The sequence below is a fragment of the Pinus tabuliformis genome, chromosome 4_2 (assembly GCF_031772625.1).
Source record: "Pinus tabuliformis cultivar Carrire ecotype Pingquan chromosome 4_2, CPIR1, whole genome shotgun sequence".
Classification (NCBI taxonomy): domain Eukaryota; kingdom Viridiplantae; phylum Streptophyta; class Pinopsida; order Pinales; family Pinaceae; genus Pinus; species Pinus tabuliformis.
In genome coordinates, this window is record NC_142304.1 from 1,163,526,255 (window position 1) to 1,163,538,015 (window position 11,761).

Sequence of the window (11,761 nt, forward strand, 5' to 3'; positions counted from 1 at the left end):
GGGTTTACAGGCTGAAGGAAGAAGATGGAGGAAAATAGAGGTATAAAGCTAGACTTGTGGTGAAGGGGTTTGCCAGAAGAAAGGTATTGATTTTGATGAAAGATTTTCTCCTGTTGTTAAAATGACTTCAATCAGAACTATTTTAAGTCTTGTAGCAGCTGAAGATTTGCATCTTGAGAAGTTAGATGTAAAGACAACCTTTCTCCATGGGGATTTGGAGGAAGAGATATATATGCAGCAGCCACAAGGATATGAGGTGAAAGGGAAGGAGAAACTAGTATGCAGGTTGAAGAAGAGCTTGTATGGCTTAAAACAGGCTCCAAGGCAGTGGTATCTAAAATTTGACAAGTTTATGTCTGAACAAGGTTATACTAGATGTCACTCTGATCATTGTGTTTATTTGAAAAAGCAAAATGATGGCAGCTATATTATATTGTTATTGTATGTAGATGACATGCTTGTTGCAGGATCTAACATGCAGGAAATAAATGTGCTCAAACGAAAATTGGCAAATTCATTTGCAATGAAGGATTTGGGAGCTGCAAAACAAATCCTTGGTATGAGAATAACTAGAGACAGGAAAAATCGTAAATTAACATTGTCTCAAAATGAGTACATACAAAAGGTGTTGAAAAGATTTAACATGCACAATGCAAAACCAGTTAGTACACCTTTTGCTAGCCATTTCAAACTTAGCAAGGAAATGTGCCCAAAGACCCAAGAAGACATGGATTATATGTCTAAAGTTCCATATGCATCAGCAGTTGGAAGCTTAATGTATGCAATGGTCTGCACAAGGCCCGATATTGCACATGCAGTGGGAGTTGTAAGCAGGTACATGAACAATCCAGGAAAGGAACATTGGATGGCAGTGAAATGGATCCTCAGATATTTGAAAGGTACCACAAATCAAGCATTATGATTTGGTGGTTCAAACATCTCCCTACAAGGATATGTTGATGCAGATATGGCAGGTGACAGAGATAACAGGAGGAGCGCTACAGGATATGTATTTACTGTTGGAGGAACAGCTGTCAGTTGGGTTTCAAAAATCCAAAGTGTTGTTGCACTTTCAACAATAGAAGCAGAGTATGTTGCTGCTACAGAGGCTAGTAAAGAAATGATTTGGTTACAAAGGTTTATGGGTGAGTTGGGTAAGAAGCATGATATGGGCATGTTAAACAATGATAGCCAAAGTGCCATTCATCTTGCAAAGAACTCAGCATTTCATTCCAGGACTAAACACATACAGCTCAAGTATCATTTCATACGATCAGTGTTGGAGGATGGAGAGTTGAAGCTAGAAAAGATACACACTAGCCTGAATCCTGCAGATATGCTAACAAAAGTTGTAACTAGGGAGAAACTGAGAACATGCTCAGTTTCAATTGGTCTTCAAGGATGACGATGAAGATGAGAAACAGCCAGGTCCAAAGAGGAGTCATTGTCCAGCAAATGAAGCACCGGTGGAGTTTCTACAATCATTCTCCAAGTGGGAGATTGTTGTGTGTGGAGCATGATTGTTCAGAGGTCTTTGTTTCAGCCAGATGTATACCCCAGGAAGTTTTGTACACCCCTCCATGCGGGGGGGTGCGGGGGGGACTTGTCCCCCCCGTGGGGGTCCGGGGGGGCCCATCCCCCCGGCTGGGGGGTCCGGGGGTCAGCGGTCCCCCGGCGGGGCCCCCGAAGCCAAAAATAAATGTAAAATTGCCTTGTAAAAGTATAGTAATTTCTAGTCAATCTGGGCCGTTCATTAGGCGGATGATCTGACAGTAGAACTTATGTTTAGTTTAGGGTTTTTTTGCCCTAGAAGGCAACCCCCTCTCTTTGTATGAGGGCATTGTAGTTGAGGCTGTGTGATAGATGTGTATTCTGTGAGTGAGAAACAGAGAGGTGAGACTGTGAGAGAAAACAGAGGATATTACAACGGATTTGCTGTAGGTTGTGTCTCTTCATTTTGCTGGATAATAGAAAGGAAGGACTGGCTATTCGGGGTGGACGTAGCCCAAATTGGGTGAACCACGTATATCTGTGTCTCTCTTGTTTTGTGCGTTTTCTGTGTTTATATTTATGCAATATTTTATGTGTTCCATTGCTACGTAATATATAATTTTCTAACACAATCCAGGAAAGGAACATTGGATGGCAGCGAAATGGATTCTCAGATATTTGAAAGGTACCACAAATCAAGCATTATGCTTTGTTGGTGCAAACATTTCTCTACAGGGATATGTTAATGCAGATATGGTAGGTGACAGGGATAATAGGAGGAGCACTACAGGATATGTATTTACTGTTGGTGGAACAGTTGTCAGTTGGATTTCAAAAATCCAAAGTGTTGTTGCACTTTCAACAACAGAAGAAGAGTGTGTTGCTGCTACAGAGGCTAGTAAAGAAATGATTTGGTTACAAAGGTTTATGGGTGAATTGGGTAAGGAGCATGATATGGGCACGTTATACAGTGATAGCCAAAGTGCCATTCATCTTGCAAAGAACTCAACATTTCATTCTAGGACTAAACACATATAGCTCAAGTACCATTTCATACGATCAGTGTTGGAAGATGGAGAGTTGAAGCTGGAAAAGATACACACTAGCCAGAATCCTGCAGATATGCTAACAAAAGTTGTAACCAGGGAGAAACTAAGAATATGCTCAGTTTCAATTGGTCTTCAAGGATGACGATGAAGATGAGAAACAACCAGGTCCAAAGAGGAGTCATTGTCCAGCAAATGAAGCAGCGATGGAGTTTCTACAATCATTCTCCAAGTGGGAGATTGTTGTGTGTGGAGCATGATTGTTCAGAGGTCTTGGTGTCAGTCGGATGTATACCCCAGGAAGTTTGTACACCCCTCCACGTGGGGGGGTGTGGGGGGGACTTGTCCCCCCCGGCTGGGGGGTCCGGGTGCTAGCGGTCCCCCGGCGGGGGCTCGGGGGTAGCGCCCCCGAAGCTAAAAACAAATGTAAAATTGCCTTGTAAAAGTATAGTAATTTCTAGTCAATCTGGGTTGTTCATTAGGCAGATGATCTGACGGTAGAACTTATGTTTAGTTTAGGGTTTTTTTCCCTAGAAGGCAACCCCTCTCTTTGTATGAGGGTATTGTATTGGAGGCCGAGATAGAGAGATGTGTATTCTGTGAGCGAGAAACAAAGAGGTGAGACTGAGAGAGAAAATAGAGGATATTACATCGGATCTGCTGTAGGGTGTGTCTATTCATTTTGCTGGATAATAGAAAGGAAGGACTGGCTGTTCGGGGTGGACGTAGCCCAAACTGGGTGAACCACGTATATCTGTGTCTCTCTTGTTTTGTGTGTTTTCTGTGTTTATATTTCTGCAATATTTTATGTGTTCCATTGCTCCGTAATATATATAATTTTCTAACACCTTTGTCATGCACTGGTATGCTTGCCTCTACTACCTCTGTTGTTACTATTGCGACTGTTGTTATTGGTTCTCTCCATGATGTTGCTTCATGTTGCTTTGATAACCACTCCACAGTGAAGCCAACCTATTCATTGGGTCTGGGGAAACTGTAGCAATATCTCATGGGTCCTCTTCGGTGTGGAGTACTAAAAAGGTATGTTTTTGATGATCATTTCAGTGACTTTTCAGTAGAACCGGTAAACCTTTTTGCATCATGAACTTGGAAAACGATAAAGAATTATAACAAAACATGTGAGATTAATATGCAAGACTAAATCGCTGACAATTGTCATTTCCTCATGTAGGAAGGGGTGAAAGCGAGGAGTTGCTGTCCCAAAGGAAAGGACAAGGACGAGGTAACCGTTGTCCCTTTGACGGGAGACCGAATGCAAACAAGGCTAAGCAGATCAAAGCAAATCAGCCCTAAAAAGGAGGTGAAGACACCAGCTCGGCGCAGGAGGGAAAAGAGATGATTAAGGATTAATGGTTCGACGAATCCCTCAGGATCCTTGATCCTGAGGGATCGCTGCTTTATCTATTTTTATACTTAGACATCTCCGCCATCACCCTTATAAAAGGGACAACATTGTTAGCTCAGGGAGCGTTTGACATGATTATGGTTTTATGTGATTTCTGTCAAGATCAAAACTTTGATCATCGAGTCTCGATAAGAACTGGTTTATTGTAATTTTGCTTCATGCATTAATACAAACTTGGTGATTATTTCATCTCTGCATCTGGATTAACCTCAAGAGGTGTACCTCTAGAGGCTAAGGGCCCAGCCCTGGAGGAGACTTGCTCTTGTATTATTACGATTTGATTTCTGCGTGGTTTGCTTATCGTCATTATTTGCTAATCTAATATGCTTTATAAGTTTACATCACATGCTCTGTTAAGTTTAATTCATTAAGATTTCTACGGACAGAACTATTGTATTGACTCTGCATCATATTACTATTCCTTTCAGAGTTGATTGAATATTATTAGTCTTAACAAAATATTGTTACTATCTTATTACAGAGCTTTTCTGCTGTTCATTCATGTTACAAGATTCATCTTGAAAGTTGTGTTCTTTACGATTGTTGGATTCAGAAGCAATGTTGTTCCATTTTGAAATGCAGTCGTATTCCTTTTAATTGGGACTGATGCTTAGATCAGATTACTATTTACGTGTGTTGTGTGCGTATATGGTTTCCAAGCGTTGCTCCATAACTTATCAGTACTCATTGTTGTTCCATTAGTGTGTGATGTTTGATCTGCCTTAAAAGTGATAGATTGCCATTTGATTATGATTAATGCCTTTGATTTGATTTGTTGCTGCTCGCGAGACTTAGTTGTCGATTCTATTTCATAACTGTTGTTCCATTTAAGAATTGTTGTTCCATTTAAGAATTGTTGTTCCATTACAAATTTGCTTTTCATTTTCTTATCTTCCGTTCCATTTGCTAGCATTTGTTATTTTGGTGTGGGAGACAATCTAATGCTGTAGTGGGCCTCGGCATTTACTGTCTGGTTCCCAGATCCACGATCCATTCTCTGATTTCCTTTTCCATCAGTTTTCAAAGGGATGGGTTATCTCTACCAAACCCTTGACTGATAAGTTGCCTAGTTTTCTGAGTGTGTGATTTACTCTTTTGAAGTAACTTAGCTATAGACAAGCATCCGTTTATTCTTGTATTTCTGAACACTGTACTACTAGCATTACTCTGACAAATGATAGCCTCATACTGAGACACTCTTTGAAATAACAAAACGCTCTCGGATTGACATATTAATGTGAGGTAATTAGAGGCGAAAGAGACCCTTTTTATAGCTCTACATTTTGGCGCCGTTGTCGGGGAAAGAGTGTAGCCATTTGTCCTTTTTTGCAGAGTAGTGTACGAACCTTCTAGGGAAGAGTTGGATTTTAAAAACGGAAGGTAAGAACCTACGTACGGAGCATGTAAAATCCCTACTCCTCTGTCCGCTTTCCTAACAGATTTGTTGTTGCTTTGTTTGAATAGAATTTAGTATTTCATTTGAGTGCATGACTAAGCAGAAAAAACCAGAAAAAAAATACCAAACCTCCACCCAAGCCAGAAAAAGCTAAGGCGCCGGTGACCCTTGGCCGAACGACCTTCATAGACGAAATCTACAAGAAAGCAGAATCTCAGCCATTAGTAGGACCCAGGAGAATTATTTCTAAACAACCTACTAGTTCCCTTCAGGCCACGGGATCACCATCTGTAGCCTTTGCTGAGGTGCATAGTCAAATTGAAGAGCAGGATTTTCAAGAGATTGAAAATTCTACTCCAAAACTATTGCAGGAAGGGAATTTCAACAATCTTTGTGAAGGAGAAGGACAAACAGGTGAAATCGAGGAACCAAGATCTCCTATTGGAACAAATCATCCATTAAACAGCTCAGACAAGGGGAGTGTTGCAACAATCAATGTTGAAGGAACCCAATCTCCTTAGACATCAGGCATTCTCATTATCCCAGATAGAGGAAGTGCTATTAAAACTACTTCTGTCAAAGCCATTCCCCTTCAACCTAGGAATACTCTCCTAGATATCCCAGAAGGTTATTGGCATATATTCGACCCTATGGCTCAAAATTAGGCAAACACTCAAACCTCTACATTGCAATACCCTATAGTGGATTCTGCAGCAAATGCGCCTATGAAAGCAATCCCTCTTCAACATATCCCTACATTTCACAGTATTACATCGGAAGACCCGGATGCATTTTTATTTGAATTTGATGTGTTGTGCAGGGGATATGATTACACCACCGACCCCCAGAAACTAAAACTATTTCCCTCTACATTAAAAGGGGCTGCTTTAAGATGATTTATGGGATTAGGTGGCGGGGTTATAAATAACTGGGATCAAATGAAAGAATCTTTCCTAAAAAAATATCAGGATTACTATAGGTCTAGAGAACTAAAGGACGAAATATTCCAGATGATAGCTAGACCGAATGAAGCATTAGAGGAGTATGTGGAACGTTTCCAGTACAACCTACAAAGATCTCCTTATGCATCACTACCTTTACCTGATAATGTGTTAAAAACTGCATTGATAAGGGGCATGAAGGAACAATGGATTGAAACATTAAACATTATGGGAAAAGAGGATATTTATCAAGAGAATTTTGCTGACATTATTGATTTATGTATCAGGAGCTCGAGAGGTAGCACAAGAGTAAAACCGGTAGAACATGATCGGTTTGTAAGAGATAATAAAATTTCAACAGAAGGAGTAACATGGGTAGAAATTGGAAATTTATTGGAAAATTTTAAAACTGATATTCTGGGGACACTAACTACACAACTTGATATTATGCAGGCTAAACAGAAGCAAATGGAGGCAGAACAGAATTTGTCGATCTTCTGTCCCCGATGCAGGAAAAAGCATAGTCACAAGGAATGTCCACTGGATACAGTCCAAACATGCGCCATCTGTACAAAAGATCACATTATAGAGAGCTGCCCCTCACTTTCTGGATTGAAAGCGGTATATAAGGAAGCGAAAGAAGAACCAGAATCGGTGTACTTGATCAACCAGCGCCATCAGTGGTAGCCGAGACAATCTGGTATGTTTTCAGACCCAACTTCTTCTTTTCAGCCTCCACAATATAATGCTCAACAATATAATATGTGGCAAAGTCAATCCCAACCTCCGTTTCCAAACTGGTCACCACAGTCGTTTCCTTCATCAAACCTGTGGCTGAATTAGGCAAGCCAATCTGGTTGGCTGAATTTCCCTTACACTCTGCCATATTGGCAAGGTAGCCCATATCCTCCACAATGGGCTCCCCCTACTTCAAAAAGCTTAGCTTGGCAGACAAATTGGCAGAGACCGATGCATCAGCCAGTAGGAACTATTCCTCTCTCTCAACCTACACTGCCAGCCTTACAAAAAAATCCCCAGTCTAATCTGAGACCAAAACTCCCAGCCCAACCTAACCCCAATCCAAATAACAGACCGGTCCAATCTCTCCAAATTATAGAATCACCAGAAATAGGACCCAACCTAAGGGAGTGTAATGATCTTTAGTTAAGATCTAGACGTATTATTGAAACTGAGGGAGATAAAACAGTTCAGATTGAAAATCAGTTACCAAGAGAACATCTGTTGCAACAAGAGGATGTGAATAAACAACAAACTCATAATCAAGAAACCACATCCTCTCCTCCGTTCCCAGAACGATTAGTCATACCTCGACCTATACAATATCCTGACTTTGACATTCTGGGAGAATTACAAAATCTGTACATAAAAATTCCATTCCTCCAAGCCATTCAAGACATCCCCATATACGCAAAAACTATCAAAGAATTGTGCATAAAGAAACCAAGGAGGAAGCTAACAATAATCCAAGAGTCCAAGTAGTCGGCACTTTATCTGATTTACTATCAGGGAAAGAAACACCCATTAAATATGAAGACCCAGGAAATCCAATTGTAACTGTTCAAATTTATGGTCAGACCCTATCTAATGCCTTAGTTGATCTAGGAGCTGCAATTAATATCTCAACCACCACTACTTGCCAAAAGCTGGGCATTACATCGGTAGAACCCACCTCTACCTTGCTAGAATTGGCTGACCGATCTGTGGTTAGGCCGGAGGGTACTCTACATGATGTCATGGTCTCTGTTGATTCCTGGGAATACCCAACCGATTTCCTAATAATAAACCCCAAAACTCGACTTGATGGACACCCGCTAATTTTAGGAAGACCTTGGCTTGCTACTGCCGATGCTTACATTGGCTGCTGGCAAGGGAATATGACCATAACCAAAGGACCAAATATCAAGAATTTAGTTCTATATCCTCCAGCGCAGCCAAGTGTCACAATAATGAAAATTAATAAGCACCATGTATCATACCTTACTGATAACATTAGATCTCCATTAACTATACAAGAGGCACTTGATTTTAAAGACCAAACAAAAGATGATGCCATTAATAATTTTATTAGTCAAACTAGATCCTGCACACAGTGTCACATGATAGAAGCAGCATTTGATAATGAATTAGAAGAAGATCCTCTGAAAAATACACATGATCAAACAATACCTGTTACTTCTGTTGAAAATAGTAAAATTGTGGAAATTGAACCGGGAAAAACCTTAAACATTAATGCCAACCTCACACCTAAACAAGAAATGAAGCTCATCCAGTTGCTAACAAAATATAAAGAAGCATTTGCATGGGATTACCCTGATATGAAAGGAATTGACCCCCAATTGTGTACACACCACATTTATATAAAAAAGGATGCCAGACCTGTTCGTCAACCTCAAAGGAGACTTAATCCTCATCTAAAAGATGTGGTAAAAGCTGAACTTCAAAAACTTTTAGATATCAATTTTATTTATCCTATCTCTGATAGTAAATGGGTCTCTCCGCTTGTGGTGGTACCAAAAAAGAATGGGAAATGGTGAATTTGTGTGGATTACAGGGAGCTAAGTAAAGCAACACAAAAAGGCCACTTTCCTCTCCCATTCATAGACCAAGTATTAGATACTTTAGCAGGAAAGAAATTCTTTTCTTTCCTGGATGGCTTCAGTGGATACAATCAGATTCAGATTGCCCCTCAAGACCAAGACAAAACTACTTTTACTTGGCCTTGGGGAACATTTGCCTATCGAGTTCTACCTTTTGGCTTATGCAATGCTCCTACCACATTCCAAAGGGCTATCCTTAGTATTTTTGCAGATTTAATAAATTATGGGCTTGAAGTATACATGGATGACTTTACACCCCATGGAGATGATTTTGATCCAGCATTAGACACCCTAGAAAAATTCCTACAATGCTGCATTGCTACCAGGCTTTGCTTAAGCCACGAAAAATGTTATATGATGATGACTGAAGGACTTATCCTAGGACACTATGTTTCAGCAGCTGGCATTCATGTAGACCCGGCCAAAATCCAAATACTTTTGCTTATTCCCACTCCTACTACTCAAACAGAGGTACGCAGTTTTCTTGGATTTTCTGGTTATTATAGGCGATTTATAGAACATTATTCGCACATTGCTGCACCTCTATATGCACTAACTGGTAACATTGATTTTCTTTGGACAGAAAAATGTGAACGTGCTTTCAAGGATCTGAAGAAGCTCGTATCCACAGCCCCAATCCTTCGAGGACCAAATTGGGATTTTCCATTCCAGATATCATTTGATGCCTCAGACACAGCGATTGGAGCAGTCCTCGGGCAGGAAGAGGATAAAAAACCATATGCTATTTATTACATCAACAAAAATTTATCCCCTGCTGAATTAAATTACATTGTTACTGAAAAAGAATTTCTAGTTGTAATACATGCTGTCAATAAGTTTAGACATTACATTACGGGATATCCTGTTATCTTGTATACAGATCATTCTGCCATAAAATATTTAGCAAATAAGCTTGTCACAAATGGCAGAATAACTAGATGGCTGATTTTATTGTAGGAATTTGATATCATAATCAAGGATCAACCTGGCAAAGAAAATCCTATAGCCGATTTTCTCTCAAGAATGCCAAAGCCAATCGATGCAGCAGCAGTTGAAGATCAATTTCCGGATGAGCATCTGTTTGCTGTTGCTGCTCAAACACCCTGGTATGCTGATGTTTCCAATTACCTCGCAGTAGGTAAACTACCAAAACACCTAACCCCTAATGAGCGCAAATAGATTGTTCAGAAGAGTGCTCGATTCTCGTGGATTGAGGGCTATTTGTTTCACACAGGGGCAAACATGCATATCAGGAGATCTGTTTGAGAAGATGAAATCTTTGACATTTTAAAAGCTTGTCATGATGGACCATGTGGTGGAAATTTCGTTGAGCGCAAAACTGGACATAAAGTGCTGCAGACAGGGTATTATTGGCCCACTATTTTCAAAGATGCAAAGAAATTTGTCCAAGCCTGTGACAGCTGCCAACGAGCAGGATGTCCTGGTCAATCTGACGAGATGCCTCTGAAACCACAGTTAGTCATTGAACCATTCGAGCGATGGGCTCTTGATTTCGTTGGACTTATCAACCCATCATCAAATCAGAAAACATATATTTTTGTGGCAACAGAATATGTCACCAAGTGGGTTGAAGCAGAAGCATTGCCTACAGCTACAGAGGACTCTGTCATACAGTTCCTGTTCCATCTATTTGTACATTATGGCCTTCCAAGAGAAATAATTACAGACAGTGGACCACAATTTTCTGGGAACAGATTAGCTGCAACACTCAACAATTATCACGTCCAGCATAAAATCACTACTCCATACCACCCACAGGCGAATGGACAGGTAGAAAGCAGCAATAAAATAATAGAAGCAATTTTAACGAAAACTATTGCATCCCATAGATGTGATTGGGCTGCCAGACTACCTGAAGCACTTTGGGCTTACAGAACAACATGGAGAAGCACCACTGGTTACTCACCTTATCAATTAGTGTTTGGAAAACAACCCATTTTCCCTATAGAATTCGAAATCCAAACATTACAGACAGCACAGGAAGTTGGCTTAGATTTAAGCGAGGCACAGATTAATCGATTGCAACAAATCAATGAGTTGGACGAAATTAGGCTCTCTGCACTTCAAAATACTGCCCTGATCCAACAGCAGCGAGCTAAATGGCATGATGCTCTCATTAAAATCAAAGTCTTCCACGAGGGAGATTGGGCTCTGTTGTATGACTCCAGGTTTCAGGACTTCCCTGGGAAACTCCAGACTCGTTGGTTGGGACCATACGAAATCCAGAAGGTACATGATAATGGGACCCTTACTCTAATCACTATTGACGGTTCTGGATATGCCTTCAAGGTAAATGGTCACCGAATTCGTCTCTATCGCAAAACACTCACTTGGGAGTCCTTCTGCTAGTAGCTATGCCGAGACATTGATATGGAGATTTTGGGAGAGGAAGGGAAGTCTTCCTCACCTGTAATTCATTAAGGAATTCATTTCTTTTTACAAGGTTGTACATAAGTTCTTTTTCTTTGAGTCATTTTTTGTACATATGTTTGAATTAATGTTTTCCTGTCATTTCTGCTGTTTCTTTTTTTCAAAAGAACAGCATTTTCTTCCGGCTGTTCCTTTTTCAAAAAAAAAGAGCAAATTCCGTTGGATCAGCCGTCATCTTGTTGTAATTAGGATCTTTTTCTTTATTTTTGTGTGTTTTGTTGTTCCTTTTCCAAAGGAACAACATTTTCTATTTGTGCCGTTCCTTTTCCAAAGGAATGGAATTTGTTTGTTTTTGCTGTTCCTTTTCCAAAGGAACAACATTCTTGATTTTCTGTTGTTCCTTTTCCAAAGGAACAACATTCTTGATTTTGTGTTGTTCCTTTTCCAAAGGA